Here is a 7,035-nt window from a genome sequence, read left to right as displayed (position 1 = left end):
TTCTGTCCTTTCAAACTCCCCTGGTGGGTCAGGTGCCCGGAACCCCCCAAATTTCCTGCTGTGTCTGTATAGCTCCTCATCTGGGGGCTGGGGTGTCTGTCTCTCGCGCTCTGTCTGCCTCTTTCTTCCCTGCCCCCTCCCCATTTTTAAAAGGCTTTAAAGAACATCTCTGGGAGACAGAAATAGCTCCAGTTGTGAGAGGCCTACACCCTGGGAAGGCAACAGAGAGATGCAAGTCAGCAAGTGGCAGCCGCCAGCATGAGTGTTGGGCCGCGCGTGGACGCCCCCGGCTGTCCTGGTGCCGAGTCTCTGCCTGGGCCCGGTGGGTAGAAAGGAAGCCGGTTTGCCGGCGGTGGGAGGAGGGTCGGGCAGGTTTGGGGTCCGGGAGTCGAAGGGATGGAAACCCCAGCATTCCTGTCTGCAGCGGGGGAGGGGGGGCTACGCTGGCTCTGGCTTCCCCTCCCCCCAGGTTTTTAAAATTTATTTTGCCCTGGCGGGGATTGGCGACGGTCAAAAGGGAGCAGTTGGCACTGAATGTCACCCTGAAGGTAAAATGAAAGACAAAAGATGAACGCATGCTTGCTTTCCGTTTGCAGAGGCTGCGCGGCGGCGGGAGCAGCAGGATTTAAAGGGGCAAAAAACCCACACGCACAGACACACACCCAGAGGTGCCAATTATGCAAACGCGCAATAACGCAGTCGAATCATGACAGTGCCGGGAAATTTTTTTTTCCATAAAAAATATCGATATTTATTTTTTTAAAGAAAGAGAGAGCCAGAGGGGGAGAGAAACGCATGCAAACAGAAACGTGCACATACCACGTAACCACCCGAGGAGAACCTGGCAGCCTCTCTCGTCTTCTGCCAAGTTATCATTGAGAAAACAGACAGGCATCATGACGTCCTGGGTCACAGGGAGTGCGGACCGACGCTACCAAGAGAGAAGGGAGGCGCCCGGGCGCTCCGGCTAGCCGCGGGCGCCCCTCTGCCCCTCGCCGCCCGGCTCGGTGAGTGACAGCCGCTCGGGACGCGGACCCCGGGGGCCAGGCCGGCGCGGCGCCCGCGGGGGCCCGGCGGGTGGCCCTGCCCTTGCCGGCCGCCGGCTGGCCAGCACCCCCTCGCCGGCTGAGGTCGCGGGAGCCCAGTGAAAGGAGGCGTGTGTCAGACGTGCACTGCTCCTGCATGGGGGTTTGGTAGACTTTCCTAGCCACAGACAGCGGCTGGGCTTGCTCCTTTAACACCCCCGACGACTCGCCCGATTACCCTGCCGCAGTTCTGGCCCTGCCAAGGTAACTGGTCCAAATCCTTATCATCAACCTCTGGAGACAGACATTTGCATCGGGGGCATTCTTGATTTGCAGTCCTGGTTGAAACCTCTATTGCCCACCCCCCCTCCCCCTTCACTTGTTTAGAGTGTCTTGGAAAAAAAAAAGCAGCAGCAGCAGCAACCCCCTCCTTCAGTTAACACTGCGCTAAGTACTGTCCACGTCTTGTAGACGTGCCTTACCACGGCCGCAAAGCGGCCGGGGTGTGTGCTAGAGACACAGATAAATTCTGATGGCAAGGAGATTTGTTCTTTAAACACCTCTCCCCTCCCCCTTCCTGGATAGAGACTTCGGCGCCTGGGAAAGTGGCGAGAGTGAGGGCAGAGTTGGGGCGCCCGACCGGCAGGGGTGGGGGCGCGTCCTCGGGTCTTCCCGAGCTTGCGAGGGGCTGTGCGCTGGGCCGGGGAGAGGGCGGCGCGGCAGGAGTTGAGGACTGCTGGCAGGGGCTGGAAAACCCTTCTGGTGGTTTCTGCTGCAGTCGTCCTAGGTGTCTCCCTCCTGTCCTCTCCGCTCCATTCCCTCTCCGCTCCGGGCCCTTCACCTTCCCCAGGGAGTCTCTGAAGTTGCAGGGAGGTCACCCCACCACCATTTGAAGTATTTCCAACCACCTACCCACTGCTCCCCCTCAAGTCTGCTAGAAGCGTCTGCAGGATAGAGTCACCCTCCTGTCGCCCCATGTTTGCTGATGGGAGATTCTTAGAGAAAGGCAGAGAGGGCAAAGCTCCCCCCCCCCGCCCGCTTCCCTTCCTAGCTGCCCCCACCCTCCCCTCTCAGAATCTGACTGAGCAATTCTGGAAGAGTCCGGAAGGGCCTGGAGAAACCCCCGCATGCCTCGGTGCTGTGGAATGATTGTGTGTGCGTTGGTGTATTGTGCTTGCGTGGGTGCCGTTGTGGATTGCCACATGGGTCTGCTCAGGCGGGGGAAGCACGTTTGCTCTGTTGTGTTGTACTATCAGAACCGGTGGCTGCACAGCAACACACAGACACATACAGAAAGCCAATGATGTTGCCCTCATAGACCAGAAGGCAGTGTGGAAAACAGCACCTTCTGTCTCCAAAAAAAAAAAAAAAAAAAAAAATTCTGAGCATGTGAGTTAAAACAAGCTGTTAGGTCCACATACGACCTCCTACTACTTTCAAAACACTCCTGCTTAACACTTTAAGTCAAGATCAAGAGACCTGCGGGTGTTTTGAAGTGCTCAGAGCAGCTGAAGACTTGGTCTAGTTTTGAAGAGAAACTCTCCTTTGTTTCTCATGCTGCCCAGAGACCAAATAGGGGAGTGTGTTTGGAGATGCCCAAGCTCAGGAGCGGCAGGCAGGAGGGAGGCTGGGGGTGGAGCTGGGGGTGGTGGCAAGGTTGGGGTTTTTTTTTTTTCTGTGCAGTAGACTTGATGTTATACACATGAGTTAACCAACCTGGGAAACACTCGTGTTATTGTGGGAAAGGGAGGGAAATTTGAATAGTTCTCAAATCTGAGCTGAGCAGTAGCTGATAGAAATAAGAGACACAGAAACCTTGATGGGGGCCAAGTCACTAGGAGAGGGTCTCTTTGCCTGCAAACGTGAAAAGAATGACATGTATCATGAAGCTGGCCTACAGGATCTTGGAAACTTACATTTGTTTGCTGTGCATGACTTTGTTATTTTTACATAGCTCTTAACTCTTTAACTTTGCGTTATGTAGAATTAAAACTGTGTGTGCTGAGATAACAATGTCCACAGACTGGGGTGTTGAGCACCAATAACAGATCATTTATTTCTTTAATAAATCCAAATAGCATTTAAATCTCACACATTGGTCTCTACTGAAACCTGCTGGTCTTCTTTAAGGGAAGCAAAGGGACTTTCTGATGGGGTTGTGCTTGAACCAAATGGAGCAGATCAATCGATTAGGTTCCCATGTGTGTACCGCTCAATTTATCCTGTACAGTTTTTTTTTCCCCAGAAATTAAAAGGTTAGCAAGAGGGGACCACGTTCTCATCCCCCACTGAGCACCACTCATAACTGCAGCAGTATCGCAATAGGGAGTGGTCTTCAGGGTAGTCTTTTGAGCTCGGAACTTGAATCAGCGCAGGCGTGGCAGGGCAGCAGCTCTGTGGACAGCTAAAGGGCTGTGAGGGCAGCGTGGCTGAGAACATTCCAGGCTGTGCTCCGTAACCTTGTGTACAGGGACATTACAGTTTTAGCCAGAGCCTGCCAGAGGTAATGGGCTTAAGTTTGAAAGGAATCCTAAGGGTCTCTTTTTTCTTCTGCACGGACATGCTTTGTACCTTCGGTGCACACTGAAGGCAGGCCTTTCCTCATGCCTCACAGCATTTCAAATCTAGACAAGCCCCGGATCAGCGTGTCGCAGGAAAGGGGGCTATTCGTGAGGCTCTCCTTTTGTTTAGAGATGTAGCAATACAAGTAGATTTAGTCCTGTTTTATTTATTTATTTACTTATTTATTTATTTATAAAGAGCTTGTGTGTTCGGCGATGTTAAATGCAAACAAATGATGTCAGAGGAAGCTGAAGTTTGCCTTACAGATTCACCTCTGACATTGGTTTCAGTTAAGCATGGAAGGCCTCATTACCCTAGTGCAGGGAATGTATGATATAGCGCAGGAATCTCGTATTTGTTTCAAAACTGTCGGGAAACTGCGGGAACAGAAAGATTTTGAGGGAAATGCCCAAAGCCACATTAATGAAGAAAAACGCTGGTGGGATACTTCTGAATAATAGATAGCCCATGCACTGGTCAACCACAAGATAAAATCTTTACACAGGATTTTTATGGCTTTAAATTGGCTGCATTGTAAACTAAGCTTACTACTCTATTAAGTCATTTCTACTTTTCAATTATTTAACATTTCTGGCCAGCCTATCTTTTGCGGTCTTTTTCTGTATGCATCCATAATATGTATGGTAGTAATTGCTTGTTGTTAGTGTGGGGACTTTGCAGTGGAGCTGGGTTTAATTTTAACTTCTCGTGACAAATATTCCCAAGAATGCACGAAGGGAAAAGAGTGCTATGGAAGCAGACTGAGCTCTGTGAAATGGAGATCACTTCAGCGTCCAAAGCGCCTGATAGAATCTGAGTTACTCTCACGAAGAAGCCTTGACAGTCTCTGCTTTCTAGGTTCTGTGCATTTGGAAATACTATATCTCCATTTAAATGCAGATCTTGTTTTCTCCAGAGAGCAGTTGGTGAATCTTTCAATTGAACCACTGCTATGAAAAAACCAACTGAAATTTTCTCCACGGACATGAGAATCTGTCATTTTGAAGTAATGATGGACCAAGTTTCACAACCCCATGATTTTTTACAAAATTATTCATTTAAAATATCTTTATAAAGTCAAAATAATGTTCTGGGGTCTCTTGCGCAAACAGGGAAATTTTCTCTTGCCACTTTGCTATTAGTTATTGAAAGCTGCGAAATAATTTGGCTTCGTACACCATTTTTAGGTTAGCATTGCTGTACCAGTGCAGCCTTAGGAATCAGAGCGGGAAATTATGAGAACTCTTCTCCCTCCCAGGCCAGCAGACAGGAGTGGGGCCTGGCAGAGAGTTGAAAGATCTTTCTCAGGAATCATCTTCTTTTGATTATTTTGAACCTAATTTATAGTAGTGCTTTGTTTTGAAATCGGTGGTGGTGATGTCCAAAAGGGAGAGCCAGAGTCTGTGGGCCATTCTTTCAGATGATGCAGAAAGGAATAGAAACTTTTGAAATAGGATGTAAACATGCAGCCTCAGGGTTTTCGAGCTTCAGATTCAGGTAACTGGAAAAATCTTTGCAAATCTTTAAGTAAAACTTCCCAAAGTGGACCTCGTGATAATGTTCAGGCTCTGTGTGTCTTTGTCAGATAGCTAGGGAAGTTGTCTTTTTCTGGGAGGTTAGACACCATTCATTTACTCAACCCTGATGACTTCCAACTGGGAAAAGCCACTGGCCCGTTGGCTTACCTGCTCCATGGCACTGGGTGTAAATCCCACCTCCCATCCCTCTCTGACCTGTACACCATGCAGAGAGAGATAATAATGTACTTATGCCATTGCGTGTGGTAACCCCTGCAATTGCAAAGAATCCCCGCTAGCTTCGAATCAGGCCTCTGTTTACATTTCTGTCATGAAGGATACTTGTTTCCTTTAAACAAGGGAATGATGATAGTTACCACTAAGTGGGGTTGAATGCGTTTGGAATCCCTGGGAATAAATGCAAGACACTGGAGATTCAAAGATATTTTATTGACTTTTGAACACTTATGGCTGTTTCAGGTGGCACAGCTGCTAAAATAAATTACCTGGCTAGGACTCTGTCCAGGATGCTTGTTAATGAATATGTTTATTTTACTTCCCTTATACAAAAGATTTTTTTTTTTTTAACTTGGCAAAGGTGCACATCTGACATAGTGATTTTTTTACTGTTGTGAAGATTCAATTCCAGGAGGCTAACTTTACACGAAGTATGGCAAAACTCTTGTGTTCCTGCTCTGGTAGATACTTAACACAGTAGGACAAACAGTATTTCCAGGTATCTGTGTTACCAGGGTGGCCCATTTAAATTCTATCTCACCCTAAGATATATTAGATTAATAAGGCTGATTTTATGACCAATATAATTTATAATCACAAATACCAATTTTTATTAGCACAATTACAGATTGTGAAGCAAATTTCTATATATGTTAAATACCAAGAGCAAGAATAACTAAAATTTGTATAGTGTGTTACAGTTTATAACTATCTATTATCCATAAACTGTTATTTGGAATAATATTTATTGCATGTTCTTACTCAAGAAGGCAATCCATTTTCACAATGTAAACATTTGATGAAAATAGATTCTTTTATTAGAGAAGTTCCTTCCTCTCTTCCTCCCTTCTTCCTTTTTTCTTCTTTCCTCTCTTAATGAGGAAACATCTAATGATATTTGTGTGTGAAGAAGGTGTAATCACCTGTCACACCTTTCTATTAAAAAAGGAGCTGTAACAAGCAATCCAACATGATTTTGGAATATATCTCCTGCCTACCAGTGTTCTTGAGGAAAATGTAAGGTTACAGAAATCATTTCATGCCCTGTATGTTTTCAAACATAAATCAGGAAAATTGTTAGCAAGTTATAGCTCTTCTTAGAGACTGTGGCTATAGTGCTATAGTAAACACAGGCTATATATTTTTCCAAGTTATTATGTGTGGAAAGAAATCCAAAGTTGGCTATTTCAAGGAACCGTTTAATTCAGTTATCAGAAATTCATTTTCTATTTAGTATGAACATTTATTTCCAAAGGTTGCAGAAATGGGACATAATACCTGATGATCCTTTAGATCCATCACCTTCAGAGTTAGAAATTTGCTGTTTTTCGCTAATGTGTATACTACTGAACATCGATCTTCAGCTCAGGACAAGTCAGAATGGCCCAGAGCGGAGCTGACAGTATAATCTGATTGCCTGCTTCATCAGAGAACCGGCAAGCTTTGTCTCTTCATTTCCAAAAGGGAGCGGTTTGACGCGATGTTCTCCAACTTAATCGGCCCCTAAATTAAAGAATTGATTAATAATGAATGAATCAGTTACTTATAGTCCTATTTATTTCTATTCTGTAAACAAGTCATTTGTTAAAGTATGGCCTTATGCTTTACGGCCATAGTAGGTAAAGTAGGAATTGAGCTCAGGTTCAGTGGCTTGAAATGAAAGCTTTATGAAATTTAGACACTCGAGTTTGCAT

The 7,035-nt window shown here is 46.2% G+C and overlaps 1 protein-coding gene across 1 annotated transcript in view; it reads left to right on the top strand.

Moving 5' to 3' along the window:
* The first annotated feature begins 853 nt into the window (after positions 1–853).
* ESRRG (estrogen related receptor gamma) overlaps positions 854–7,035 on the top strand; it is a 464,808-nt gene continuing 458,626 nt past the window's right edge. Inside the window, exon 1 of the mRNA XM_054576587.1 lies at positions 854–1,007. The gene's annotated coding sequence lies outside the window, so the exon portion shown is untranslated. The remainder of the gene's footprint in view (positions 1,008–7,035) is intronic.

The sequence above is a fragment of the Pteronotus mesoamericanus genome, unplaced genomic scaffold (genome assembly GCF_021234165.1).
Source record: "Pteronotus mesoamericanus isolate MK-2021 breed Mesoamerican mustached bat unplaced genomic scaffold, CSHL_Meso_final contig_347, whole genome shotgun sequence".
NCBI classification, from domain to species: domain Eukaryota; kingdom Metazoa; phylum Chordata; class Mammalia; order Chiroptera; family Mormoopidae; genus Pteronotus; species Pteronotus mesoamericanus.
The sequence above is the reverse complement of the archived record's forward strand: the minus strand, read 5'-3'. Positions and strand labels throughout refer to the sequence as shown.